At 42.4% G+C, this 27414-nt stretch overlaps 1 protein-coding gene across 1 annotated transcript in view; it reads left to right on the top strand.

Moving 5' to 3' along the window:
- Window positions 1–27414, top strand: part of LOC124041206 (muscarinic acetylcholine receptor M3-like) — a 129514-nt gene that overhangs the window by 38279 nt on the left and 63821 nt on the right. The window contains exon 2 of the mRNA XM_046358507.1: window positions 21341–21469. The gene's annotated coding sequence lies outside the window, so the exon portion shown is untranslated. The remainder of the gene's footprint in view (window positions 1–21340; window positions 21470–27414) is intronic.

Genomic DNA, 27414 nt, shown 5'->3' with positions numbered 1-27414 from the left:
GACAGCTTGGGGATTCGAACCTGCAACCTTCCGGTTGCTGGCCCAATGCTCTTAACTGCTAGGCTACCTGACACCCATGTAGTCTAGCTACTACTGCTGTACTGCCCAAGTTTATTCTGGAAAGTTTCCTCTGCCCCCTAGTACGAAGTTCCCTAAACATCATCATAGGCTGGCCCAAAAAGATCAGCAAGTATGACCAACAAAACCAAAAAAAATATGAATCCTCTTTCATCAAGTCATCCTACAATTTCTATCTAATGTAACATTTACTAATGTAAAGATAAAGAAAAGAGAGGGCATGTAAAAAGTATTTTTTTCTCAGCATGATATAAAGCAAACGTAGAGGTGTCGACTCAGTGAAGATCTAAAGTGAAGTTGTCTTTTATCTCTCGCTGTACCCTGGTGCAGGGAAAAATTCCTGTTCAGCCTCAGAGAAGCATGATTCTGGTTCTTATTCTGGATAGCTCAACTCCTGTAAATAGTGAAAGGACATTTGGATGTCTATGGGACCGTTTTCCAATCATAACATTGTAAAACACTCACAGTGGGATATGAGTTTTCCCAACTTGAGACTCAAGGGAGGATGAATGACCTGTCGAACTAGGGTGCCCCTTAATTAAAATGTTATTCACACAGTATGTCATCGCTAAGTTGATATGTTCATTTCAGTTAATGATTTGGAATGAAAAGGTCTACTTGCCAGCCAGTGCATATGTGACACGCCTCGTATATCAGTGGTTGACGGCTGGCTTGGGTCTCTCTGAGTTGTTCTGTTGTCTATTGTCATCCATATAACCCTCTTGCAGGTACTATCTTCTTCATCCTCTCTGCATCATACAGCAGGAGAAGTGGAGAGAAGAGAGAGAGGGGAAAAAGAGGTACCTGTCATGCTAGGGGTCATGATGTATGCGCTGAAAGGCGAGTGGGCAGGCATCGACCACAGACACCCACACAGGCTTAAGTTAAACCACCTCTGCCACTACTTCTTGCAGTACATAAGTTTCCATTTACCATTCCATAGACATTAACTTCCTAAACCAGACTATACATGTATAGTCCTGAGTCTTTCTCTCTCTCTCGCTCTCTCTATCTCTCAATTCAATTTAAGGGCTTTATTGGCATGGGAAACATGTTTAAATTGCCAACTCAAGTGAAATAGATAATAAACAAAAGTGAAGTATACAATAAAAAATGAACTGTAAACATTATACTTACAAAAGTTCCAAAATAATAAAGACATTTCAAATGTCATATTATGTCAATATACAGCGTTTTAATGATGTGCAAATAGTTAAAGTATAAAAGGGAAAATAAATAAACATAAATATACAGTGGCTTGCGAAAGTATTCACCCCCCTTGGCATTTTTCCTATTTTGTGGGGGTTTGTATCATTTGATTTACACAACATGCCTACCACTTTGAAGATGATAAATATTTTCTTTTGTGAAACAAACAAGAAATAAGACAAAAAAACAGAAAACTTGAGCGTGCATAAAAATCCCCTGGGTCGTGGTGTAATCATAACAACATTCAGGAACTCAAGTCCTTTTGTTCACCTGACCTAGAATTCCTTACGATCAAATGCCGACCGCATTACCTACCAAGAGAATTCTCTTAGATTATAATCACAGCTGTGTATATCTCCCCCCAAGTAGACACCTTGACGGCCCTGAAAGAACTTCACCGGACTCTATGTAAAACTGGAAACCATACTGTATATCCTGAGGCTGCATTTATTGTAGCTGGGGATTTTAACAAAGCTAATCTGAAAACAAGGCTCCCTAAATTTGATCAGCATATCGAATGCGCGACTCGAGCTGGCAGCATTCTGGATCATTGCTACTCTAACTTTCGTGATACATACAAAGCCCTCCGCCACCCTCCTTTCAGAAAATCTGACCACGACTCCATTTTTTTGCTCCTAGCTTATAGACAGACACTAAAACAGGAAACGCCCGTGCTTAGGTCTTTTCAACGCTGGTTTGACCAATCAGATTCCATGCTTCAAGATTGCTTCGAATCACGTGGACTGGGATATGTTCCGGATAGCCTCAGACAACAACATTGCTGACTCGGTGAGTGAGTTTATTAGCAAGTGCATTGGTGATGTTGTGACTAATAAAACCTTCCCCAACCAGAAACCGTAGATTGATGGCAGCATTTTCGCAAAACTGAAAGTGCGAACCACTGCTTTTAATCATGGCAAGGCTACCGGAAACATGACCGAATACAAACAGTGTAGCTATTCCCGCCGCAAGGCAATCAGACAAGCTAAGCGTCAGTGGAGGGACAAAGTAGAGTCGCAATTCAACGGCTCAGACACGAGACGTATGTGGCAGGGTCTACAGTCAATCACGGATTACAAAGAGGAAGCCAGCCCTGTTGTTGACACCGTGTCTTGCTCCCAGACAAATTAAACAACTTCTTTGCTCACTTTGAGGACAATACAGTGCCACTACCGCGGCCACAATCAAAACCTGTGGGCTCTCCTTCACCATGGCCAACGTGAGTAAAACATTGAAACGTGTTAACCCTCGCAAGCCTGCCGGCCCAGATGGCATCCCTAGCCGAGTCCTCAGAGCATGTGCAGACAGGCTGGCTGGTGTGTTTACGGTCAAATTAATTCAATCCCTACCCCAGTCTGCTGTGCCCACATGCTTCAAGAGGGCCACCATTGTTCCTGATCCCAAAAAACTAAGGTAACTGAGCTAAACGACTATCACTTCTGTCATCATGAAGTGCTTTGAGAGACTAGTCAAGGATCATATCACCTCCACCCTACAGAGACCCACTCCAATTTGCTTACCGCCCCAATAGGTCCACAGACGACGCAATCGCAATCACACTGCACACTGCCCTAAACCATCTGGACAAGAGGAATACCTATGTAAGAATGTTGTTCATCGACTACAGCTCAGCATTTAACACCATACTCTCCTCCAAACTCGTCATCAACATCTACTGCATCTTGCCATTGCCGCACGGCCATCGCTCATCCATATATTTATATGTACATATTCTTATTCATTCCTTTACACTTGTGTGTATAAGATAGTTGTGAAATTGTTAGATTACTTGTTAGATATTACTGCACGGTCAGGACTAAAAGCACAAGCATTTCGCTACACTCAAATTAACATCTGCTAACTATGTGTATGTGACCAATAACATTTGATTTGATTTGAAGGTTTTCATTTTGAGCCCTGACCCATACAGAAAGATACTGTTGTTTGAGTGCTGTGATAAAAAGTAGGCTATAGATTCTTAATTCCCATCCTCATTCAGAATAAATGTATAATTGCTGACATTATAAAGAGATAAAAGCACATTGATTACTATGCACTTCTTACTCATTACGTTTGTACAAATAGACAACTTTCAATCAATCATTCACTGGTGTGTCATCACTATGAGTTTGGAGCTGTATAGGACTGAGGCCATCACTTCTCTCCCAGTCATCGCCAACCAGCTCTCCGGACTTTCGAAGACAAGGTCATATGCACCCTCCCATATAGCATTCTTGTCTTCCTCCACAACCACTGCTCTAAAACCTATGGCTGTTGCCTTGTGGATTTGGTAACTTCGTCCAGCACAGCCTTTAGCGGTGACACGACAGTCAGAATTTGAGTCTCTTTTCCTAGCTTCTTGAAGACTAGAACTAGCTTGTTGGAAAATTAGGCTTTTCCCAAAGCCTGTTGGCAAGACTGCCATTACATCCTCCCCTCGCACAAATGATCAAAATGGTGAAAAACAAAAAATGGTCGGTCGTTACTATGTGGCAGTGTCGTCTGTCTATCTCCTTTTCAGAAAGCTCCATCAGAGTTTTTCTAACTTTAGCTTCCGGCTTGTTTACTTATCTCTGGTGGGGGGCGTAGGAAATTGACGTGGAAGCGTGAGGGACATTGCACATGCAAATAGCGTGCATAAGAAGACCAATCAAAACATTTGGTCAAATTCTGAGTGAATATCTAATTTGACACACTCTCCTGTCCAGACCAGTGAGTCACAGCTCTTCTTCACTGTGTAGTCACTAGTCACGTGGGTTGTGCCAGCCAGGCTAATTCTTTACAAACATTCTACCTATGGACCTTCCTCATTAGAATTCGTATAGTGGTTGAAATTAGGCCTGTCAAACAAATAAAATAATTAATCAAGTTAATGGCATGAGTTCATTGTGATTAATCACAATTTTTGAATTTGCTCACATTTGGCCCTAAATATGACAAAAATGTCAAAAGCAGTGCATTGAGTTATAGGCATACTATGTTTTGATTGTAAGGGAAAGAAACACAAAATAATCTGTATCAGAATGTTCTTAATGAAATTTTCACCATAAAAACACAACAGTCATCACTATAAGGGATAGTGTAGGGCATTTATTATTGTAAAGGAATAATTCCTAGTTGTCTTGTTATGGGATGCTAAGTCTATCCTCCAATGGTCAGCACTGTCATACTAAGGATCTTGGCTAGGCAGCAACCACATTCAAGTTCTTCATTTTACAGCCCAGTCCTACAGTTCTATATTAAAAGTGTAATGAGAAAAGGTTCCGGTTGGTTTTTGAATTGAAAAATCATATCCACTGCAATCTGTCTCACTCGGTCTCTTTCTCCATTTTCTGAATTAAAGTAGAGTATTTTGGGACTGCAGGACCCAATATCAAGATTTATACTTAGCTTTCATTCCCTGCCAAGGAGATCATTTGTAATCTATTGACCGGAGCTGAGTGAGGCCAGCCAGATAAACATTAAGAGCGTGTGTAACTTCAGCATTATGCTTATGAGTTATTTCCCATTCTTGCCTTGCCTGGCTACCCATGTCATGTTTGTCATTTATTATCATGTCTTGTCCCTGTGCTCCCCATTCTGTTCGTTTCCCTCTGCTGGTCTTATTGGGTTCTTTCCCTCTTTCTATCCCTCTCTCTCCCCCTCCCCCTCTCACTCTCTCGCTCTCTCTTCTCTCTATCGTTCCGTTCCTGCTCCCAGCTGTTCCTATTCCCCTAATCATCATTTAGTCTTCCCACACCTGTTCCCGATCCTTTCCCCTGATTAGAGTCCCTATTTATTCCTTTGTGTTCCGTTCCTGTCCCGTCGGTTCCTTGTTTAGTATTCACCATGCTGTGATTGTGTTTCGCCCTGTCCTGTCGTGCTTTTTGCCTTCATCAGATGCTGCGTGTGAGCAGGTGTCTCTGTCTACTACGGCCTGCGCCTACCCGAAGCGACCTGCAGTCTGTGGCCGCTTCTCTTGTTATTCCCCTCTACAGACTAGAGGATTTCTGTTATTCCCTGTTTGGACTTGAATAAACTCTGTTTCTGTTAAGTCGCTTTTGGGTCCTCTATCACCTGCACGACAGAAGGAACCGAACAAGGAATGGACCCAGCGACTACAGACGCTCGTTACACTGCCGTCAAGATCCAAGGAGCCATGCTCGGCAGACACGAGCAGGAATTGTCTGCTGCTCGCCATGCCGTGGAGAACCTGGCCGCTCAGGTTTCCGACCTCTCTGGACAGTTCCAGAGTCTACGTCTCGTGCCACCTGTTACTTCCTGGCCTGCCGAGCCTCCAGAACCTAGGGTTAATAACCCACCTTGCTACTCCGGGCAGCCCACTGAGTGCCGCTCCTTTCTCACGCAGTGTGAGATTGTGTTCTCTCTCCAACCCAACACATACTCTAGAGAGAGAGCTCGGGTTGCTTACGTCATTTCACTCCTTACTGGCCGGGCTCGAGAATGGGGCACAGCTATCTGGGAGGCAAGGGCTGATTGCTCTAACAAGTTCCAGAACTTTAAAGAGGAGATGATTCGGGTTTTTGACCGTTCAGTTTTTGGTAGGAGGCTTCTAGGGCCCTGGCTTCCTTATGCCAAGGTGAACGGTCCATAACGGATTATTCTATTGAGTTTCGCACTCTTGCTGCCTCTAGTGAGTGGAACGAGCCGGCGCTGCTCGCTCGTTTTCTGGAGGGACTCCACGCAGTGGTTAAGGATGAGATTCTCTCCCGGGAGGTTCCATCAGATGTGGACTCTTTGATTGCTCTCGCCATCCGCATAGAACGACGGGTAGATCTTCGTCACCGGGCTCGTGGAAGAGAGCTCGCATCAACGGTGTTTCCCTGCTCCGCATCGCAACCATCTCCCTCCTCTGGCTTTGAGACTGAGCCCATGCAGCTGGGAGGGATTCGCATCTCGACTAAGGAGAGGGAACGGAGGATCACCAACCGCCTGTGCCTCTATTGCGGAGTTGCTGGACATTTTGTTAATTCATGTCCAGTAAGAGGCCAGAGCCCATCAGTAAGCGGAGGGCTACTGGTGAGCGCTACTACTCAGGTCCCTTCATCTAGATCTTGTACTACTATGTCGGTCCATCTACGCTGGACCGGTTCGGGTGCTACATGCAGTGCCTTGATTGACTCTGGGGCTGAGGGTTGTTTCATGGACGAAGCATGGGTTCGGAAACATAACATTCCTTTCAGACCGTTAGACAGGCCTACGCCCATGTTTGCCTTAGATGGTAGTCATCTTCCCAGTATCAAATTTGAGACACTACCTTTAACTCTCACAGTATCTGGTAACCACAGTGAGACTATTTCTTTTTGATTTTCCGTTCACCGTTTACACCTGTTGTTTTGGGTCATCCCTGGCTAGTATGTCATAATCCTTCTATTAATTGGTCTAGTAATTCTATCCTATCCTGGAACGTTTCTTGTCATGTGAAGTGTTTAATGTCTGCCATCCCTCCCGTTTCTTCTGTCCCTACTTCTCAGGAGGAACCTGGCGATTTGACAGGAGTGCCGGAGGAATATCATGATCTGCGCACGGTCTTCAGTCGGTCCCGAGCCAACTCCCTTCCTCCTCACCGGTCGTATGATTGTAGTATTGATCTCCTTCCGGGGACCACTCCTCCTCGAGGTAGACTATACTCTCTGTCGGCTCCCGAACGTAAGGCTCTCAGGATTATTTGTCTGTGTCTCTTGACGCCGGTACCATAGTGCCTTCTTCTTCTCCGGCCGGGGCGGGGTTCTTTTTGTTAAGAAGAAGGACGGTACTCTGCGCCCTGCGTGGATTATCGAGGGCTGAATGACATAACGGTTAAGAATCGTTATCCGCTTCCCCTTATGTCATCAGCCTTCGAGATTCTGCAGGGAGCCAGGTGCTTTACTAAGTTGGACCTTCGTAACGCTTACCATCTCGTGCGCATCAGAGAGGGGGACGAGTGGAAAACGGCGTTTAACACTCCGTTAGGGCATTTTGAGTACCGGGTTCTGCCGTTCGGTCTCGCCAATGCGCCAGCTGTTTTTCAGGCATTAGTTAATGATGTTCTGAGAGACATGCTGAACATCTTTGTTTTTGTCTATCTTGACGATATCCTGATTTTTTCTCCGTCACTCGAGATTCATGTTCAGCACGTTCGACGTGTTCTACAGCGCCTTTTAGAGAATTGTCTCTACGTAAAGGCTGAGAAGTGCTCTTTTCATGTCTCCTCCGTTACTTTTCTCGGTTCCGTTATTTCCGCTGAAGGCATTCAGATGGATTCCGCTAAGGTCCAAGCTGTCAGTGATTGGCCCGTTCCAAGGTCACGTGTCGAGTTGCAGCGCTTTTTAGGTTTCGCTAATTTCTATCGGCGTTTCATTCGTAATTTCGGTCAAGTTGCTGCCCCTCTCACAGCTCTTACTTCTGTCAAGACGTGTTTTAAGTGGTCCGGTTCCGCCCAGGGAGCTTTTGATCTTCTAAAAGAACGTTTTACGTCCGCTCCTATCCTCGTTACTCCTGACGTCACTAGACAATTCATTGTCGAGGTTGACGCTTCAGAGGTAGGCGTGGGAGCCATTCTATCCCAGCGCTTCCAGTCTGACGATAAGGTTCATCCTTGCGCTTATTTTTCTCATCGCCTGTCGCCATCTGAGCGCAACTATGATGTGGGTAACCGTGAACTGCTCGCCATCCGCTTAGCCCTAGGCGAATGGCGACAGTGGTTGGAGGGGCGACCGTTCCTTTGTCGTTTGGACAGACCATAAGAACCTTGAGTACATCCGTTCTGCCAAACGACTTAATGCCCGTCAAGCTCGTTGGGCGTTGTTTTTCGCTCGTTTCGAGTTTGTGATTTCTTACCGTCCGGGTAGCAAGAACACCAAGCCTGATGCCTTATCCCGTCTGTTTAGTTCTTCTGTGGCTTCTACTGATCCCGAGGGGATTCTTCCTTATGGGCGTGTTGTCGGGTTAACAGTCTGGGGAATTGAAAGACAGGTTAAGCAAGCACTCACGCACACTGCGTCGCCGCGCGCTTGTCCTAGTAACCTCCTTTTCGTTCCTGTTTCCACTCGTCTGGCTGTTCTTCAGTGGGCTCACTCTGCCAAGTTAGCTGGTCATCCCGGTGTTTGAGGCACTCTTGCGTCTATTCGCCAGCGCTTTTGGTGGCCGACTCAGGAGCGTGACACGCGCCGTTTCGTGGCTGCTTGTTCGGACTGCGCGCAGACTAAGTCGGGTAACTCTCCTCCTGCCGGTCGTCTCAGACCGCTCCCATTCCTTCTCGACCATGGTCTCACATCGCCTTAGGCTTCACTACCGGTCTGCCTTTGTCTGCGGGGAAGACTGTGAGAGCCGCCAATAAACGCAGGATTAAGAGTCCAAGGTATTGTTGCGGCCAGAGAGTGTGGCTTTCCACTCGCAACCTTCCTCTTACGACAGCTTCTCGTAAGTTGACTCCGCGGTTCATTGGTCCGTTCCGTGTCTCCCAGGTCGTCAATCCTGTCGCTGTGCGACTGCTTCTTCCGCGACATCTTCGTCGCGTCCATCCTGTCTTCCATGTCTCCTGTGTTAAGCCCTTTCTTCGCACCCCGTTCGTCTTCCCTCCCCCTCCCGTCCTTGTCGAGAGCGCACCTATTTACAAGGTACATAAGATCATGGACATGCGTTCTCGGGACGGGGTCACCAATACTTAGTGGATTGGGAGGGTTACGGTCCTGAGGAGAGGAGTTGGGTTCCGTCTCGGGACATGCTGGACCGTTCACTCATCGATGATTTCCTCCGTTGCCGCCAGGATTCCTCCTCGAGTGCGCCAGGAGGCGCTCGGTGAGTGGGGGGTACTGTCATGTTTGTCATTTATTATCATGTCTTGTCCCTGTGCTCCCCATTCTGTTCGTTTCCCTCTGCTGGTCTTATTGGGTTCTTTCCCTCTTTCTATCCCTCTCTCTCCCCCTCCCCTCTCACTCTCTCGCTCTCTCTTCTCTCTATCGTTCCGTTCCTGCTCCCAGCTGTTCCTATTCCCCTAATCATCATTTAGTCTTCCCACACCTGTTCCCGATCCTTTCCCCTGATTAGAGTCCCTATTTATTCCTTTGTGTTCCGTTCCTGTCCCGTCGGTTCCTTGTTTAGTATTCACCATGCTGTGATTGTGTTTCGCCCTGTCCTGTCGTGCTTTTTGCCTTCATCAGATGCTGCGTGTGAGCAGGTGTCTCTGTCTACTACGGCCTGCGCCTACCCGGAGCGACCTGCAGTCTGTGGCCGCTTCTCTTGTTATTCCCCTCTACAGACTAGAGGATTTCTGTTATTCCCTGTTTGGACTTGAATAAACTCTGTTTCTGTTAAGTCGCTTTTGGGTCCTCTATCACCTGCACGACAACCCATCCACATCTCTCCTCAACTGATGTTTCTTCTCCACCATGATGCTGGATTTGCCTCATTCCACTACAATTTCTAGAATGCGAACACATTCTAAATGTTCCAATTGGTCCCTGAAACCGATGGGTTGGGCCGGAGCCGGCGTACACGATGACGTTATCAACTTTGATACTCTGATTGTTTGTACTTGTTAAAGATTATCCAATCGCTGATTAATTTGTTTTTGTGCAAACAATGCCTCTCATTTTGAAGTCACACAAACAACTTTTAGTCTTTCAGTTTCAGACCAAATGTATGTAGCGATCGAAAGAGCAGCGGAATGAAGTTCAGAGTGAGTCGTTAGGCATCCTCTTCCTTCAGATGATGTGAAGGTTGAAGTCGTGAAGTCTGATGTGATGGTTGCATTTTTATCTCAGTGGCTGGTGACTATTGCTGACTGTCATATCCACCTCCTGGCAGTTTATACCACTATGATACTTGACTTTTATACACTGTCAATTATTCCTTCAGTGTCAGTTTCATACAGGGCAAGGTCAGTAAACACACCTACGAACATGCTTTAAGCCCACTCCACGGTTACTGCCTTAGCCAGAAGGGAGGATTTCACCTTTGGAACACCCAGTAGAATTCAAGTGTAAATGAATCCTCTGTAAAGATCTGGAAATGCAGTTAACATTTGACATCCAAACCATGAAGAACAACCCACTGGGCACACACTGGTTGAATCAATGTTGTTTCCTCATCATTTAAAAAACATTCTGTTGAACCAAAGTGGAATAGACATTGATTTGATGTCTGTGCCCAGTAGGAAGTTGAAAGTGTAGGAGCTCTACATCGTGCCGTCTAACCAAGTACTTTCAAATCCTTCAGTGCATCAACCAAGCAGTGCTCCTAACTGCATTTTGTATTGTAAATGTTTATGTACAGTGTTAGGCTTTGAGAACATGTATTATATCCCTGTCCATCTGTGGAACCTGCACTGCCATCCTTCCTTCAAATAGCCTCCAAGTAATCCCTAAGGATAGCTTCATTTTCTTTTAACATTCAATATTTGGCCCTAAATTGACTGTGACAGTGGAGACAGTGGGTTTGTTTGACCTTCCTCAAGATAAAGAGCTTTAGAAAACAGAATAAAGGTGTATGCCCCAGTTTGGCTAACACTCAAAGTATCTATCTCCTTAGCTCTCTTGGAAGGATTATGTAAAGTAACACTTTCAAGGATTATATTAGATTATTAATGGTACTCACTCAGATATTAGCATGCACTCAATTAAGGGGTAAATAGGATTTTGCTAGAGTTCTGATTATTCATGTTGTTTATGAAGTTCATCATGAGGGCATCAGAGAGTAAATTAAGTTTATTAACATAGACTGACAGCAACATCATTTACTGGATTTTCACTACAAATGTTATATTTCAGTAACATCATTCATTTTTATCATTCATGAATATGCCAGGACTCAGTATGTCTCTGTGGCTAAGGAAAGAAGGAGCCTATCTGCCTTGGAAAATGATCCTGACATGTCTCATGTCAGCTGGAGAACCATTGCACCTGCATTTCAATGGAAGCCCAGGACAATTTCAGCAGAGGGTGGGACTTGACTGCCACAGGTTCAAATATCCCACATTGATATTCCCTTCTCAGTTAAAAGCAGTCTAATTAAACTGCATGCCAAACCGTAAGGGTGGCCTGGTCAATATCATAGTGCTTATTTGCTGTCACAAAGCCATTGATAAAAGCTCTCTGATTCTTGCCCACACAATTCAGAGACAGGCTTATAAGTGGATGGATAGTTTTAAATTCATGTCTGTTGTGTTTATGTTACATTATGAAACATGGCTGTGACTTCAAGACCGCTGGCACCACTTTCTCTGTCATGAGGTTTATATAGTCGCTCCTTGAAGTAAACAGAAGAGGAGACTGATGTGGGATGCTACACATGGCCGAGTGTTGTATATGGGTTTTCCTTATGGCTGTTGTATCCTTATGTGGGGACCATTACTCATGGAATTAACATCTAAATGATGAAAACATTAACTCATAGGATGTACTGTAGCCTACATTATAACATGTTATTTTCAGAGATGTGACTTAACTCATCTTCCAATTGTCCACCTAACCTTGTGACTTTCCCCACTCCTGATAGAGCAGGGATTGTCAACTAGATTCAGCCGCGGGCTGATTTTTTCTTGAGCGGATAATTTGTAGTCTGCAAATTGACTGCAATAAGCCCAAAACAAAAATAATATTTGACTAAAACAATCATTTCAAACCTTGCTTACGATCACATATACAATATCTCTCTATTATGCTTGGGAATACTTTGGAACAGATTTCCAAAATTAAAATCCCTTGGAGCTGGTTGGCTTGTGGTTTTACAGTCTTTATGTCTTTTAATAATAATAATACAATTGCTTGTGGGCCGCCAGTTGGGGAACCCTATTATAAAGTAGAATAGCTTTTGGTCAGTGAGACTGACAGTTATGTAATTTGGATTAGAGAAAGTGATTCAATTCACACAATCATTCAAGGTGAGTGATCAAACATAATTGGATTATAACTGATTCTAAATTCCCTTACAGGACACAGAAGGGTCTGTGGCATGCTAAGTAGGTCTTATCTGTGCAAATAGATCGGTTTATCCCACTGAGTTCCAGGCAGTCCGTGTTATGACTATAGAGATGACCATGGGTTTCTCTGGAAACAGGGGTCTTCATTCCCCACCATCAGCCACACTCTCATCCCTGACTCACCCCCTCTCACACATTCCCCTATGCGGTAGCACAGCTGGACAGAATATACACCTCAGTACGCCATCACTTCACCATACTGAGGTATTTATTAGACATGCACTAAGCCCTGACTTACCTTGGTTATTACCTATCAACAAATCAAGTAAGCATCGTTGTAGGTGGTTTAACACATATGTAAAATGTGGGTGTTATCTTGTCTTAAAAGCTTTTAGTTAGGAGATATCCAGTACCATGTGTGCCCTTGTTGTTGTCATGACGCAAGGTTTCAGGTTTGAGGCCCTTTTTTATGATGTCACGTTGGACCTCAGACCTCTTAAAGTGGAACAGTCAACGTTTTAACTACTTTGCAGATATGAACAAACAGACAATCATAATATCAGTCAAAAATATCAAATTCTCAGTTTATGCTTCAAAACCAACTTTATAAGAGGTTTTAAAAATAGGTTCTATTTGATACAAAATTCCATGGTGTGCAGTAAGGCAATAGATGGATGCAGTTCAATGCATGATTCATATAATTTACCAATACATTTCTTGGTAGTCCCAAAAAATATTGCAGGTTGTAAATCACAGCTGGCCTGGTACATTGTTTGCTTCCTGCATTCGGGATGCACTGTTTCAGTTTCAATGACACAATACCTTGAACAAAAACGGACAACTGTAACTAAGGCTGGAAATGTCAATACAATCAAATTAGCAAGGGCAATGATCACAAGTCAGTCATAACATGGCTAATAGGCTAGCGCACGTGTCAAATACAAGACCCGCGGGTCGAATAGGACACACAAGCGATTATAAAGGAGTCAGCAGTTGAGTCATCTACTTTATGAAATTGCAGCCTGATGCCCTGGCATCAGTGCATTCAACGTCAATTGTGCCACTTTTGTGTGTCCCCTTTACAGCAAGCAGAGGAAGGGAAGTGTACAAACAGACACATGCCACAGTCCTAGCTAGGCTACTAAAATGTTGTAGACTGGCTTTGGTTTTTAAAGCTTGACCATGAATAACCAAAAAACTAAACCTGCAACAAAACACCATGCAAAGGAAAAACATGTAGGCCTATTACAGCAACATCTGAGCAATAGCCTTGCCTGGCTACTTGCTACTCAACTACTAAGGCTGGACAAGTATTATTTAGATCTTTTCTGTTTTAATACGTTAAAATGCTATATATGTACATACTGTAAGTGGACATTATAAAGGGTCATATTAAAAATAAATAATAATAAATGGCACGTTTGGGTAGCAGTTGCATGTAAAAAAATAAATACTGTAAATATGCTATATCTGGCCCGGCGAATTAATTGTTTTTTCAATGCACTGATTGAGTTTGACACCCCTGGGCTAGCGTTTCTATTGATGTAACTAGCTATTTATTTAGCAAGCTAAAAAGCTGCTGACCGACTTTTCCCCCTCATATCATTTTTCTTTGGCTACAGCTAGAGATGCTGCAGGTGTCATTTAACTAGCTAGTAATAAATGTGAATCGCTAACATATGTCTTAGTTGTCAATCAAATGTATCAAATGCATCCATCAAATGAGCAGGCAGGCAAGTTCCCATTCAGTTGTCATAACGTGGTTTGGGACGAGCATGCATTGGCACAATTTGGCAGGCAAACTGCAGAAGGACGATGTGCATAGACAACTGAGGGAGAGAGTGATTACCTTTTTATGGTTGTTTGATCAATTGGATTGTGAAGTTCCAAAATGTCAGAGGACTCCCGTGGTGTTTGCATATTTGCAAAAAATAAGGTACATTTTGTGGAATTTTTCTACTGCATGTTAACACACAGTGCAGTTTAAAGTTAATTATTACAGGCCCATGTGGCAAATGGCTTATTTGCAAATAGGCCTACTGTAGCTCTGATTGGCTATGGTGCACCGGTCTGTGTAGACACCAGTCCTGGACAGGACAGATGTTTTTATTCGGTTTTATTTACTGCAATGTCTATTAATTGTCCAAACGCACGGCCGTTTCCCACTCTATATTTCTATTGAGTTTTCACAAATGCCTTGCTATACGTCATTCCCAAACATTCTATTAATTGCTGAAAATGTGAAAATTAACATATCTAGGTGCTTGCTTGTACTCGCTTGTATATTAAAATATTTTAATAAGATTGAATGTTGCTAAAATGCTGTCAGTTCCACTTTAAATCACTGTGAGACCATTTGGGACCACTGAAAATGGTAGGTCCCAAAACATGTGGTTCCATACAGTTTTTCATCCTCCAGGGTAAGATGAATACAAACAGTCAGTGAAATGGGTTATCAATGTGGTATCAGCCAGTATATGTGCAGAGCAGATAGAAGTTATACCCTAGTTGGGCAAGATAAGACTACTCTTTAAAAAAGGAATGCCTGAGCTTACATAAATACGACCCAGCTTGTGAGTTCTCCTCTAGCTGTGTGCTGAGAGAGAGGAATATGGGCTCGCTGAGGCTTAATTAAAACCAAGGTTGTGTCCTGTAGATGTTACGCTCCCCCGAACTGTCAACTGAATTCGACAGGCCGTTTGGCTAGAGCACAGACAGACAGCCACTGTAGCTTATATTTTGAGCAAGGGTAGCTGTGTGTTACATATGTTATGAAAATAATGAGATAATGTCAAGAGGACTATGGACATGTCCCGTTTAGTTCATTTAATGTTAATGACCAATGCTCCCTGAGAACCCTTTCAATGATAATTCTGACCAATTATAAATACTTAAAACTTAAATAAGTTATTCTTATAACCTTACTATGACCTTATTATGACGTGAATTCACCCACCCACGCGCACACACACACACACAGTCACAGGCACTTACACACAAACACATGCTCACATGGACACACCTCACACACACATGCACACTTAGATTAGCAATGGCCTATTGTGTTAGAAAGTCTCATGTCAGATGATTTCCATTTCTCATTATGGAGAAAAAGTAATCCTATTCATGCTTCACGCATATTAAGAGTCACATTAGCCTTTCTCTTCAGATTAAGGAAGGAAGCTGGGAACATGTTCATTGTCTCATTTTAACTCCATATCCTTTTTATGGCAATCATATGAATGTATTTGAATACTCAGCCAAAAGCTGCCTATAATTAGCTAAGTGAGGTCACTGATCTTAAAATGAAATACCATGTCTTGTTGGAATGCACTAACTGTAAAAGGACTGTTTTTGGGGAGAATGAGAATTGGTCATACAGTATGTCAATAGACAACCAATTAATGGTTACAAAGTAAGTGGAAAATATTTAGCTACATACAGAATTTGTGTTGATGATGATGTTTGTCAATACAGAAGCTATTCCTTTTTATTATCACTAATATGCAGCAATATTGATCTATTGATCTAGCCCATCGTTCAAGTGCAACATGCGATGAAAGGACCTTCCAATACAATCAGCACAGGAAATTAATTGTTTTACATCTGCTGTAGTACTGTTACTATAATACTGTAGTCAGCTACCTGTATAGAAATCCTATCTGTGCTTCTAATAAGGTCCCATCCAGCTTGTCATTGGCCCATTCTCATTGAGTGTCTCCCTCAACAGACCCTTTCTTTAGCAAAGATGTTTTAGTCTTGGAACTCATTCACGACCAGTGCTATTTTTTTATGGGTTGATAGGGGGTTCATATTTTCTCTTAACTAGAAGACTTATTTAATCAGATGTCATAAATTCTCCTTTGTTTCCATATCAGGCAATGCAGAGCAAGTATCAGTAGGTGTCACGTTGTATAAATGATTGAATTCAGGCACAGGAATTCGTAATAGGGGGGACGAAGCCCTAAGGCACGGGGACGAAGCCCAAAACAAACACCTATACAAAAACACAGGAATGTAACCCCAACATAATGAGCGAGATAACACCTCTAATAAATACACGGGACGAGACCTGCAACACACTACACGGTGCGAGATCCGTAATAGAAAATGCACAACAATACACAGGACATGACCCGTAATAACAAGGGCACAATACACGCAGAACGAAAGCCAAAAACACAAAGCACAGGTACTCACAGACCAGCTGACATGGGTACAATAACCAACAAGACAATGGTGAACAGAGGGCACATATATGCAATTACTAATCAGGGGAATTGGAATCAGGTGTGTGTAATGAGTTCAGGGATGCCTAGGGTCCGGTGACGTAGACCCCCGGAACTGGTGCACGGGAGTCAGTGACAGTAGGTCTATGAAGAGACTGTTTGTTTAACATATGCAACCCAGTGGGCAATGGAAGCCATTTGAAGTGAGCTTCTTGTGGAACTGTGAAAGGTTCAACGAATTGTGTGAGGGGTAGAAATGTGCGGATTTCTACGTTCCCTCCGGCCATTGCGTTCAGCAGTTCAATGACGAGACATGTCTCAGTCCCTGGAGCAAAAACTTTGTGCTATACAGGATCACAAGTACAGGACATCAATAAGCTGCTCCCAAAAATTTTAAACCAGCATCAGGAAATTGAGTCTATCATAGTTCATGTGGGATTCAATTACATTATGAAGGGCAGCTCAGAACAGCTCAAGATGGATTTTAAAGAACTGATTGGGCCACTGCTTGACACCAACAAACACCCTATAATATCTGTCCCGCTACCCTCCCTAAATCGTGGCATTGAACGTTTCAGCAGACTTTTAGCCCTCCATAACTGGCTACAAGACTACTGCAGCTCTGTGGGTATAACAGTTATTGACAATTTTGCTTCCTTCTGGAGACAAAGCTTGTTTTATAATTACGATGGTATCCACCCAAATCATTTGGGTTACTGGATCCTTTCACAGCGACAATTATTTATATAATGGCCTTAAGCCCAGCTCAGTTAATCCCTTCCATTGTGTTGATCAGTTGTCATAATGTTTCAGCCAATGTACATTATCCCAGGGGTATTGGAAGACACAATGTAAGTAACCTAATTTTTGTCCCTCTAAATGCCCTGAATGTCTCTGCTGACCCCACTGCTATTGTATACAGTAATCATGTGCCTATAAACAAGAGTTCTACTGTTAGCACTCAGGTGGTGTGTCATAGTAGGAAGTCCACTGTGTGCAGCTCATCCTGCACTAACATAAATAACATGAGCATGTCTACTTCTGCTAAGCTTCCCAGTAAAGCAATGACAACAATCAAGCATCCCAAAAAAGTGCTAAAAATAGCCCACATTGACATTTGTAGCCTAAGAAACAAGGTTCATGAGTCAATAACTTGCTAGTAACAGATGATATTCATATTCTGACTATCTCTGATACAGTGGTAGCAATACATGGTAATTGTCAGAGATATGTGTATAGGTGGCAGGGAAGTCAGGTGCAGGAGAGTCAAACGGAGTGTAAAATGGAGTCTTTTAATATATGTCCAAGTAACATGCTCCATAACACTAAATAGAAAAATTAATATAAACAAATATGGGTTCGAAGACCCGTCGCGCACCTATACAAACAACACTACACTGACAATAAACAATCTCTGACAAAGACATGAGGAAACAAAGGGTTAAATACACAACAGGTAATGAATGGGATTGAAAACAGGTGTGTGGGAAGACAAGACAAAACCAATGGAAAATGAAAAATGGATCAATGATGGCTAGAAGACCGGTGACGTCGAACGCCGAGCACCGCCCGAACAAGGAGAGGCAACGACTTCGGCAGAAGTCGTGACAGTAATAACATCTACAGAAAATACAGAAATGCCAATGAGGGCAGTGTTGCGGTCTATATTAAAAACCACATTTCTGCAAATGTTATAGAGAATCTCATGTTAAATACTGTTGAAGTAATATGGCTAGGTTCATATGCCTCACCTAAATCCATTCTTGTGGGAAGCTGCTATAAACCACCAAGTGCTAACAGTCTGTATCTGGATAATATGTGTGAAATGCTTGATAATGTACAGTATGTGATGTTAACAGAGAGGTATATTTTCTGTAACCAGTGCCTGCAACCTGGTTCAGGTTATCAGTCAACCTACCAGAGTAGTTACAAACAGCACAGGAATTAAATCATCAACATGTATTGATCACATCTTTCCTAATGTGGCAGAAATTTGCTTTAAAGCAGTATCCAACGCTGGACTTGACAAATTTATAAAATTGCTTATTCCAGTTACTAATAAGCATGCACCCATTAAGAAAATGACTGTAAAAACTGTTAAATTCCATTGGATTGATGAGGAATTGAAAAATTGTATAGTTGAGAGGTATGAGGAAAAAAGGTATGGCAATATGTCTGGCAGTACAATCGATTGGCAAACGTAGATTGAGAAATCATGTGACTAAATCTAATAACAAAACGAAGAAGAAACTATACTATGAAACAAAGATAAATTATATATAGAATGATAGTTAAAGGCTTTGGAGCACCTTAAATGACATTTTAGACACAAAGGCAAACTCAGCTCCATCATTCATTGAATCAGATTGCTCATTTATCACAAAACCCACTGATATTGTCAACTACTTTAATGACTTTTAATTGGCAAGATTTGTAAACTTAGGCATGACATGCCAGCAACAAACGCTGACATTACACATTGAAGTATAACTGACCAAATTATGAAAAACAATCATTGTAACGTAATGTGAGTGTGGAAGAGGTGAAAAAATGATTGTTGTCTGTCAACAATGACAAGCCAACTTGGATGAAAAATTATTGAGGATAGTAGCGTACGATATTGCCACTCCTATTTGCCATATCTTCAATATAAGCCTACTAGAAAGTGTGTGCCCTCATGCCTTGAGGGAAGCAAAAGTCATTCCGCTACCGAAGAATAGTAAAGCCCCCTTTAGGGGCTCAAATAGCAGAGCCAACTTTTGGAGAAAAAAATTGTGTTTGACCAGATACAATTCTATTTTACAGTAAAATAATTGACAACAGACTTTCAACACGCTTATAGTGAAGTACATTCAACAAGCACTTACACAAATGACTGATTATTGGCAGAGAGAAATTGATGATAACAATATTTTGGGGGCTGTTTTGTTAGACTTCAGTGCGGCTTTTGACATTATCGATCATAGTCTGCTGCTGGAAAAACGTATATGTGTTATACACCCCCTGCTATATTGTGGATAAATAGTGACCTGTATAACAGAACACAGAGGGTGTTCTTTAATGGAAGCCTCTCTAACATAATCCATGTAGAATAAGGAATTCCCCAGGGCAGCTGTCTAGGCCCCATACTTTTTTCAATCTTTAATAACGACATGCTTGAGTAAAGCCAGTGTGTCTATGTATGCAGATGACTCAACACTATACACGTCAGCTACTACAGTGACTGAAATGACTTCAACACTCAACAAAGAGCTGTAGTTAGTTTCAGAATGGGTGGCAAGGAATAAGTTAGTCCGAAATATTAGTCCTAAGCTAAAAGCAGTGTATTTGGGACAAATCATTCACTAAACCCTAAACTTCAACTAACTATTGTAATGAATCATGTGGAAATTATTGCTTGGAGTAACCCTGGATTGTAAACTGTCATGGTCAAAACATATTGATACAACAGTAGCTAAGATGGGGAGAATCCATAATCTATCCATAATATAGCGCTTCTCTGCCTTATCACCATTGTCAACAAGGCAGGTCCTACAGGCCCTAGTTTTGTCGTGCCTGGACTACTGTTCAGTTGTGTGGTCAGATGCCATAAAGAGTGACTTAGGACAATTGCAATTGGCTCAGAACAGGGCTGCACATTTGGCCCTTGGATGTACTCAGAGAGCTAACATGAATATTTTGCATGTCAATCTCTGCTGTCTCAAAGTGGAGGAGAGATTGACTTTATCACTACAATGTATTTGTGAGAAGTGTTGACATGTTGAATGTACCAAGCTGTCTTCTTGAACTACAAGCACACAGCTTGGACACAGTCTCTTCACAGTCCCCAAGTCCAGAACAGACTACACATTACTACATAGAGCCATGACTACATGGAACTCTGTTCCACATCGAGTAACTCATGCAAGCAGTAATATTAGATTTGAAAAACGGATCAAAATATAATTTATGGAATAGAGACACAAACCCAGGCACAGACACACAATACATATACACACACGATAACATATGCACTATACACACATTTACACATGGATTTTGTGTTGTAGATATGTGGTAGTAGAGTTATGGCCTGAGGGCACACACTTAATGTGTTGTGAAATCTTTTGTGAATGTATTGTAATGTTTTTAAAATTGTATAACTACCTTAATTTTGCTTCCTTGGCAGCAGCTTATGGGGATCCACAACAAATACAAATACAGATAGGCGTGATGTAATCAGATGAATTGAGTCTTCTGAGAGCTGATTTACGTAGTGACCCAAAGAATGGTGTTAAGTCTACAGTCACTACTGAGCCTGTATCTAAGCTTTAACAGCAATTCAACTCTAGCACATATCTGAAAGGCATCAAATATGAGTTTAAATTTTTTTGCCTTCTAAAGGTGACGGAGAGACATTTTTCTGTAAGTCCAGTCCTTTTTTAGGGACTTTTGTTATTGTATTTCAACACAGTATTCCAAGGTTCTCTGTTCAGTTCATGAGGTGTATTGTTAATGGGTTATTTTTAGCTCAGTGTATCATGGTACCTATAATTTAGGCCGATGTTGAGAATGCAATATCAATACACTCTTAGAAAAAAAGGGTTCCTAATGGGTTCTTTGGCTGTCACCATAGGAACCCAAATGGGTTCTACCTGGAACCAAAAAAGGTTATCCTATGGGGACAGCCAAATAACCCTTTTAGGTTCTATATAGCCTCTTTTTTCTATGAGTGTACAGTAGTTTCAACAAGGACTGATCCAAACTTCAATTTCGTCTCTCTCTCTCTCTCTCTCTCTCTCTCTCTCTCTCTCTCTCTCTCTCTCTCTCTCTCTCTCTCTCTCTCTCTCTCTCTCTCTCTCTCTCTCTCTCTCTCTTGCTCTCTTTCTTCTTTCCTCCCCCTCTCCCTCCCTCCCTCCTGTCCCCCCCCCTCCCTCTCCTCCAGACACCATGACCCAGTCGGAGGATAAGCACTCACAAGTGGACGGCACAGATACTGAAATGGACGTCATAGACGCTGAAATGCACTCCACTGAAAGGTGACTTCCAGCCACTTCACCTTCCCAAACTTTTGGTAAGTAAACTGAATCCTTCACAGCTCTGGACGGATAAGAGACACATGCTCCTTCCCCCTGCCTGTCGCTGTCTACTTGCTTTCTCATAAAGACCTTACTGTATATAATGGTAATCGTAGAAAGACTTTATGCTCCAACTGAGGAGAGCTGTCTTCAGCTGAATCAATAATCTTTTTCATGTTTTTGTCGTTGTTTTCTGCTGGCCCACACTCTGAAATGGCAGTCAGCTGACTGGGCCTAAACTTCTCTTGCTTTAAACTTGCAGTATTGATTGGCTGGCCCCAGTAGAATTGTGTTTTCATCTGGGTGAGAAACATGCCTGGGAAAAATCTTTATTTCTTAATTAAGAGGCAGTCTCTTTGATGGGGCCACCGTTTCATTCCCTTTTTAGAATGACAAAAAATGACAAAAAATATACATCATCATCAATTTGAGATTGCTTCCATCTGGAGAATACGCCTTTATGACATACAGGCCCCCTGTTGTGTGTGAGTGTGTCAGACGAAGGGGATACACACCCCTACTGTGTGTCAGACAAGGGGCATGTGGTGCTGGATATTGATCGGTGATCAGATGCATAAATGTGGAGTGTTTATTGTTTCTCACACTGGGTCGATGTGGGATTGTGCGTGAATGTGCATGTGTGTTCATGCTTGTGGGTGTGCGTGGGGGGGGTCTGTACATGTCTGTAAGTGTGATTGTACTTTTTACTTGCTCCCCTCAGAAATCAATTCATGGAGAATGGAGAGATTCCAGACCATGTGTCAGTCAGATTTGTAATTTTTTAAAATTATTTTACCCCTTTTTTCGTGATATCCAATTGCTGGTAGTTACTGTCTTGTCTCATCGCTACAACTCCCGCACGGACTCGGGAGAGGCGAAGGGCGAGAGCCATGCGTCCTCCGAAACACAACCCAACCAAGCCGCAATACTTCATAACACAGCACGCATCCAACCCGGAAGCCAGCCGCACCAATGTGTCAGAGGACACACCGTACACCTAGCGACCTGGCCAGTGTGCACTGCGCCCGGCCCACCACAGGAGTAGCTAGTGCGCGATGAGACAAGGATATCCCTGCCGGCCAAACCCTCCCTAACCCGGACGATGCTAAGCCAATTGTGTGCCGCTCCATGGGCCTCTCAGTCGCGGCCGGCTGCAACAGAGCCTGGGCTCGAACCCAGAGTCTCTGGTGGCACAGCTGGCACCGAGATGCAGTGCCTTAGACCACTGCGCCACCCAGGAGTCCTAAAGTCCGATTTTTAAGGTTTGCGACCTACGTAGAAAGGCTAGTTACGTGACTCATGTTCAACATTGTTCAATCAACTGGTGTCCTTCAAAATAGCCTCCGGATATAGTTTATTTATGATTATGCATTGGCTCAGATTTGTGTAGTTACTGACCTACTTACACTGACCTATGGGTTGATATAAGTGCAACCCCCTACCACACAATATCATTCGGACTTGATTGACATTGGCAATATACTCCCAAATATTTTGTGCTTACCTAACCACTCAAATGGTGGCCTAAATTGATGATGGACGTCTGTCAGTTCAATGAAAACAAAAAGAGAAGGGCCATTCAGTTTTGTATGAACACTTTTCCATCCATACTGACAGAGATGAGTTTCAATTGTATTTCAACAGAGGCTTGCAGGGCCAGATTGACTATTTGAGGCAATGTTCTGTACGCTAAACAAGATTGACTTCATGATCGATAGAACAGGCCTTACGTCAGGCCAAAATAATTGTCTCAAGCTCTGCTGGGATATACATGGGCTCTCCAATCTGCCTGGTTATAAATCCGATAGAACTGTGTCAACATCCGTTTGTGAAACTGAGGTAGCAATATTCACCAAGTGATGTAATTAAACAGTTTTTGTCATTTAATTTTTGTGAATATAATGACTTGTCCAGAATAATGCCTGGAGTCCACTCATTGTTTGGATCTCAGCAGTGTCTCCTATTAAAGTAACTGTTTCCATATTTCTATGAAATATGACCTAAAATGAATTGCAATATGAGTGAAATAGTTTTCCTTCCAAAAATAGGTATTTCAAGTATTTTAAAAAGCAGCTTTCCTGTGTTAGAATGGTGTGGGCATACCCCAACAACAGAATGGTGTGGACATATACTGGTCATTAAAAATATTCATGCATTTTGACCACTAATTGGCCAGCTCAGCCAATGAGCCAACATAACATCATGTTCTATGAGGAAATAGCAAGCATTTTTGAAATGGTCTGTTTGAGATACATGTTTTGGGTGGGGGTTTTGAAGTGTTTTTCTCCAATTTATGCTTTGGCCACAAATACGAGTATAGGACGAGTCAACAACATTATTTGGGTATGAGTTAACGGAATATTAACGTTTAACCGTTAGATTTTCACTGGACAGTTACTAACAGCTCTTGGGGAAAGTTACTTATACAGTAACTCAGCGGCGTTGTATACTGTATGGATATAGTATCTCATGTCAACCCATGTTATATTCTTCATTTTAGTCTGTAGTAACCAGTAGAAACCGGGTCTCATTCCCGATAATAAGGTTGGGGACAAACAGGGGCTGTATGAAAGGTTAATATGAGGACTCAGTGTTGAGATAATTGGAACCGCTGAGACATCATTAAAATGGGTCTTGCATATTAGAAATGATGAAGGTTAGGTTAGGTGACTTTGTTTTGATCTGGTTCTGGAAACTGATAAAGCTGTTTTATACCGTCGTTTTTCATACAAACAGAATAAACGAGTCATGATTATTTTATAAATGTTGTGTTCTTTGCTGGGTTGTTGGTCACGGGTCTGTACGTGTGTGCTTTTGGTATTCAGATGCAGTCTTAAACCGCATTCATTTGCAACTCTTAAATATTCACTATGCTGCCTACAGTAGATTTTGGTTCAATGATGTTTTCCAATGTGATTATTTTTTATACACAATTAAGTATGCAATGATGAGTGACAGGGCAGATTATTGGGGAACAACAAAGCCACAAGGCTGTAGACATGTCTGTCGATCAGAACACAGATTTTTCTAAACCTATTTTTTAATTATTGTAATGGACTCAGTGTTTTGCTGTGTACTGCATTATGAGTTACTGTTACAATTGCAGGCATTGATTGTCTGTTTATATCCTAAAAAACATCCCCTCCTCCTCCTCGAAAGAACACTTATTACGATCCGTCCTCGCAGCCCAGGAGGGGTATTTTTTCATGCATGACAAGACTGCAAAAGTACTCACCTCGAGGAATGTTGCCATCCTCTTGGTAAAATCTTAAGGTGGCATTAGTTCTTATGGAGGCACAAATTAAAACTTAGCCATACTGTTGTATTCCAAGCGTTCCCGTCTCTCTTCCCTTCAGGGCATCTATGGACTCTGTCACGATCTATAGATGTAGAATTTGAGCCAGTTCGCTATATCAGGAAACATTTTCCTGCAGCAACTAGACATGTGAACTATTATGTGGCCTATAATTAATGGACATTTTTGTAAGTGTTGATACATTTTTCATATGGGAAAATCAAGTCTGAAATTTTAATGTGGAAATAACTTCAGAAAACTTTAACCTCAAATACACTATAATGTTCTAAATGTCCCGCATTGCATGAAAGTTCTCCTGCAACAGGGCGATCAAATTAAGATCCTACATCTGTATATCATGACTGCCATTAATTAAGACCAATGGGTAGAGGATGGCAGAACATGACAATGAGAGATGAAGGGTATAGAGGAGTAAGGGAGCCAGAAGCCCACGGTGTGACTCTACCCTTGATAACTTTTTAATTGGCTACTTGTAAAGGCCCCAGGGCTGTTGTCACCAGACAAAGTAGCTGGCAAGGCAAAGTGATCTGAATTCCATGTCAGTCTTGAGTGGATAAGGGAACTGGCAGGTATACAGAAGTGGGTGAAGACACATTCTGTCAATCCCCTAGTCAGTGGAGCTGCTATGTTCTGAATAACTCAATCTGGGACCTTTTAAAAAGACAGATAGTGGCGCTATCATTTCCCTTCAGTTATTCAGTTCATCTGCCCAATCAAATAGGGATTTCAAAAATACTATTAGCCCTACAGCCATGATTTATTATGTTCCTCACAAATGAAAACTTATCATCGTACTACAGAGCATTCGGAAAGTACTTAGACCCCTTGACTTTTCCACATTTTGTTAAGTTACAGCCTTATTCTAAAATAGATTAAATTGTTTTTCCCCCTCATCAATCTACACACAATACCCTATAATGGCAAAACAAAAACCTTAAAAAAATAAAAAGTTTTTTGCAAATGTATTAAAAAAACAGAAATATCACATTTAAGGATTCTGTTACGGTTTTCTTCCTAGGAAGGAGAGGAGGACCAAAATGCAGCGTGGTTATGGTTGAACATCTTTAATAAAGATGATAACGTGAACAATATACATATACAAACCGTGGAAAAACCAAACCAGTCCTAACTGGTACAAAACACAGAGACAGGAAACAATCACCCACAAAATTCCCAAAGAATATGGCTGCCTAAATATGGTTCCCAATCAGAGACAATGATAAACACCTGCCTCTGATTGAGAACCACTCTAGGCAACCATAGACTTACCTAGAATACTACACTGAACACAACACCAATCTACAAAACCCCTAGACAAGACAAACACATAATCACCCATGTCACACCCTGGCCTAACCAAAATAATAAAGAAAACACAGAATACTAAGGCCAGGGCGTGACAGATTCAGACCCTTTGCTCAGTATTTTATTGAAAAACCGTTGGCAGCATTTACAGTCTTGAGACGTCTTGGGTATGACGCTACAAGCTTGGCACACATGTATTTGGAGAGTTTCCCCAATTCCAATTCTTCTTTGCAGATTCTGTCAAGCTCTCTCAGGTTGCATGGGGAGACTAGGCTATTTTCAGGTCTCTCCAGCGATGTTTGATAGGGTTCAAGTCCGGTATTTGGCTGGGCCACTCAAGGACATTCAGAGACTTGTCCCGAAGCCACTCCTGCATTGTCTTGGCTGTGTGCTTAGGGTAGAGGTCCTGAGCGCTCTGGAGCAGGTTTTCATCAAGGATCTCTCTGTACTTAGCTCCGTTCATCTGTCCTTTGATCCTGACTAGTGTCCCAGTCCCTGCTGCTAAAAACATCACCACAGCATGATGCTGCCACCACCATGCTTCACTGTAGGGATGATGCCAGGTTTCCTCCAGACGTAACGCTTGGCATTCAGGCTGAAGAGTTCAATCTTGGTTTTATCAGACCAGAAGATCTTGTTTCTCATGGTCTGAGAGTCCTTTAGGTGCCTTTTGGCAAACTCCAAGAGGAGTTGCTTCCGACTAACCACTCTACCATGAAGGCCTGATTGGTGGAGGGTCGCAGAGATGGTTGTCCTTCTGGAAGGTTCCAAACTTCTGTGTTCTTGGGGACCTTCAATGCTGCAGGCATTTTTTGGTATCCTTCCCCTGATCTGTTCCTCGACACTATCCTGTCTCAGACCTCTACGGACAATTCCTTAGACCTCATGGCTTGGTTTTTGCTCTGACATGCACTGTCAACTGTGGGACCTTGTATAGACAGGTGTGTGCCTTTCCAATTAATATAATATACCACAGGTGTACTCCAATCAAGTTCTAGAAACATCTCAACGGTGGTCATTGGAAACAGTGTGCACCTGAGCTCAATTTCGAGTCTCGTACCAAAGGGTCTGAATACTCATCTACACTACCGTTGAAAAGTTTGGGGTCACTTAGAAATGTCCTTGTTTTTGAATGCAAAAAATCAAATTTTTTCAACCATTAAAAATAACATCACATTGATCAGAAATACAGTGTAGACATTGTTAATGTTGTAATTGACTGTTGTAGATGGAAACAGCTGATTTTTATTGAAATATCTACATAGGCATACAGAGGCCCATTATCAGCAACCATCACTCACTGTGTTCCAATGGCACGTT

The sequence above is a fragment of the Oncorhynchus gorbuscha genome, linkage group LG08 (assembly GCF_021184085.1).
Source record: "Oncorhynchus gorbuscha isolate QuinsamMale2020 ecotype Even-year linkage group LG08, OgorEven_v1.0, whole genome shotgun sequence".
NCBI lineage: Eukaryota > Metazoa > Chordata > Actinopteri > Salmoniformes > Salmonidae > Oncorhynchus > Oncorhynchus gorbuscha.
This window is presented reverse-complemented; position numbering and strand designations above follow the sequence as displayed.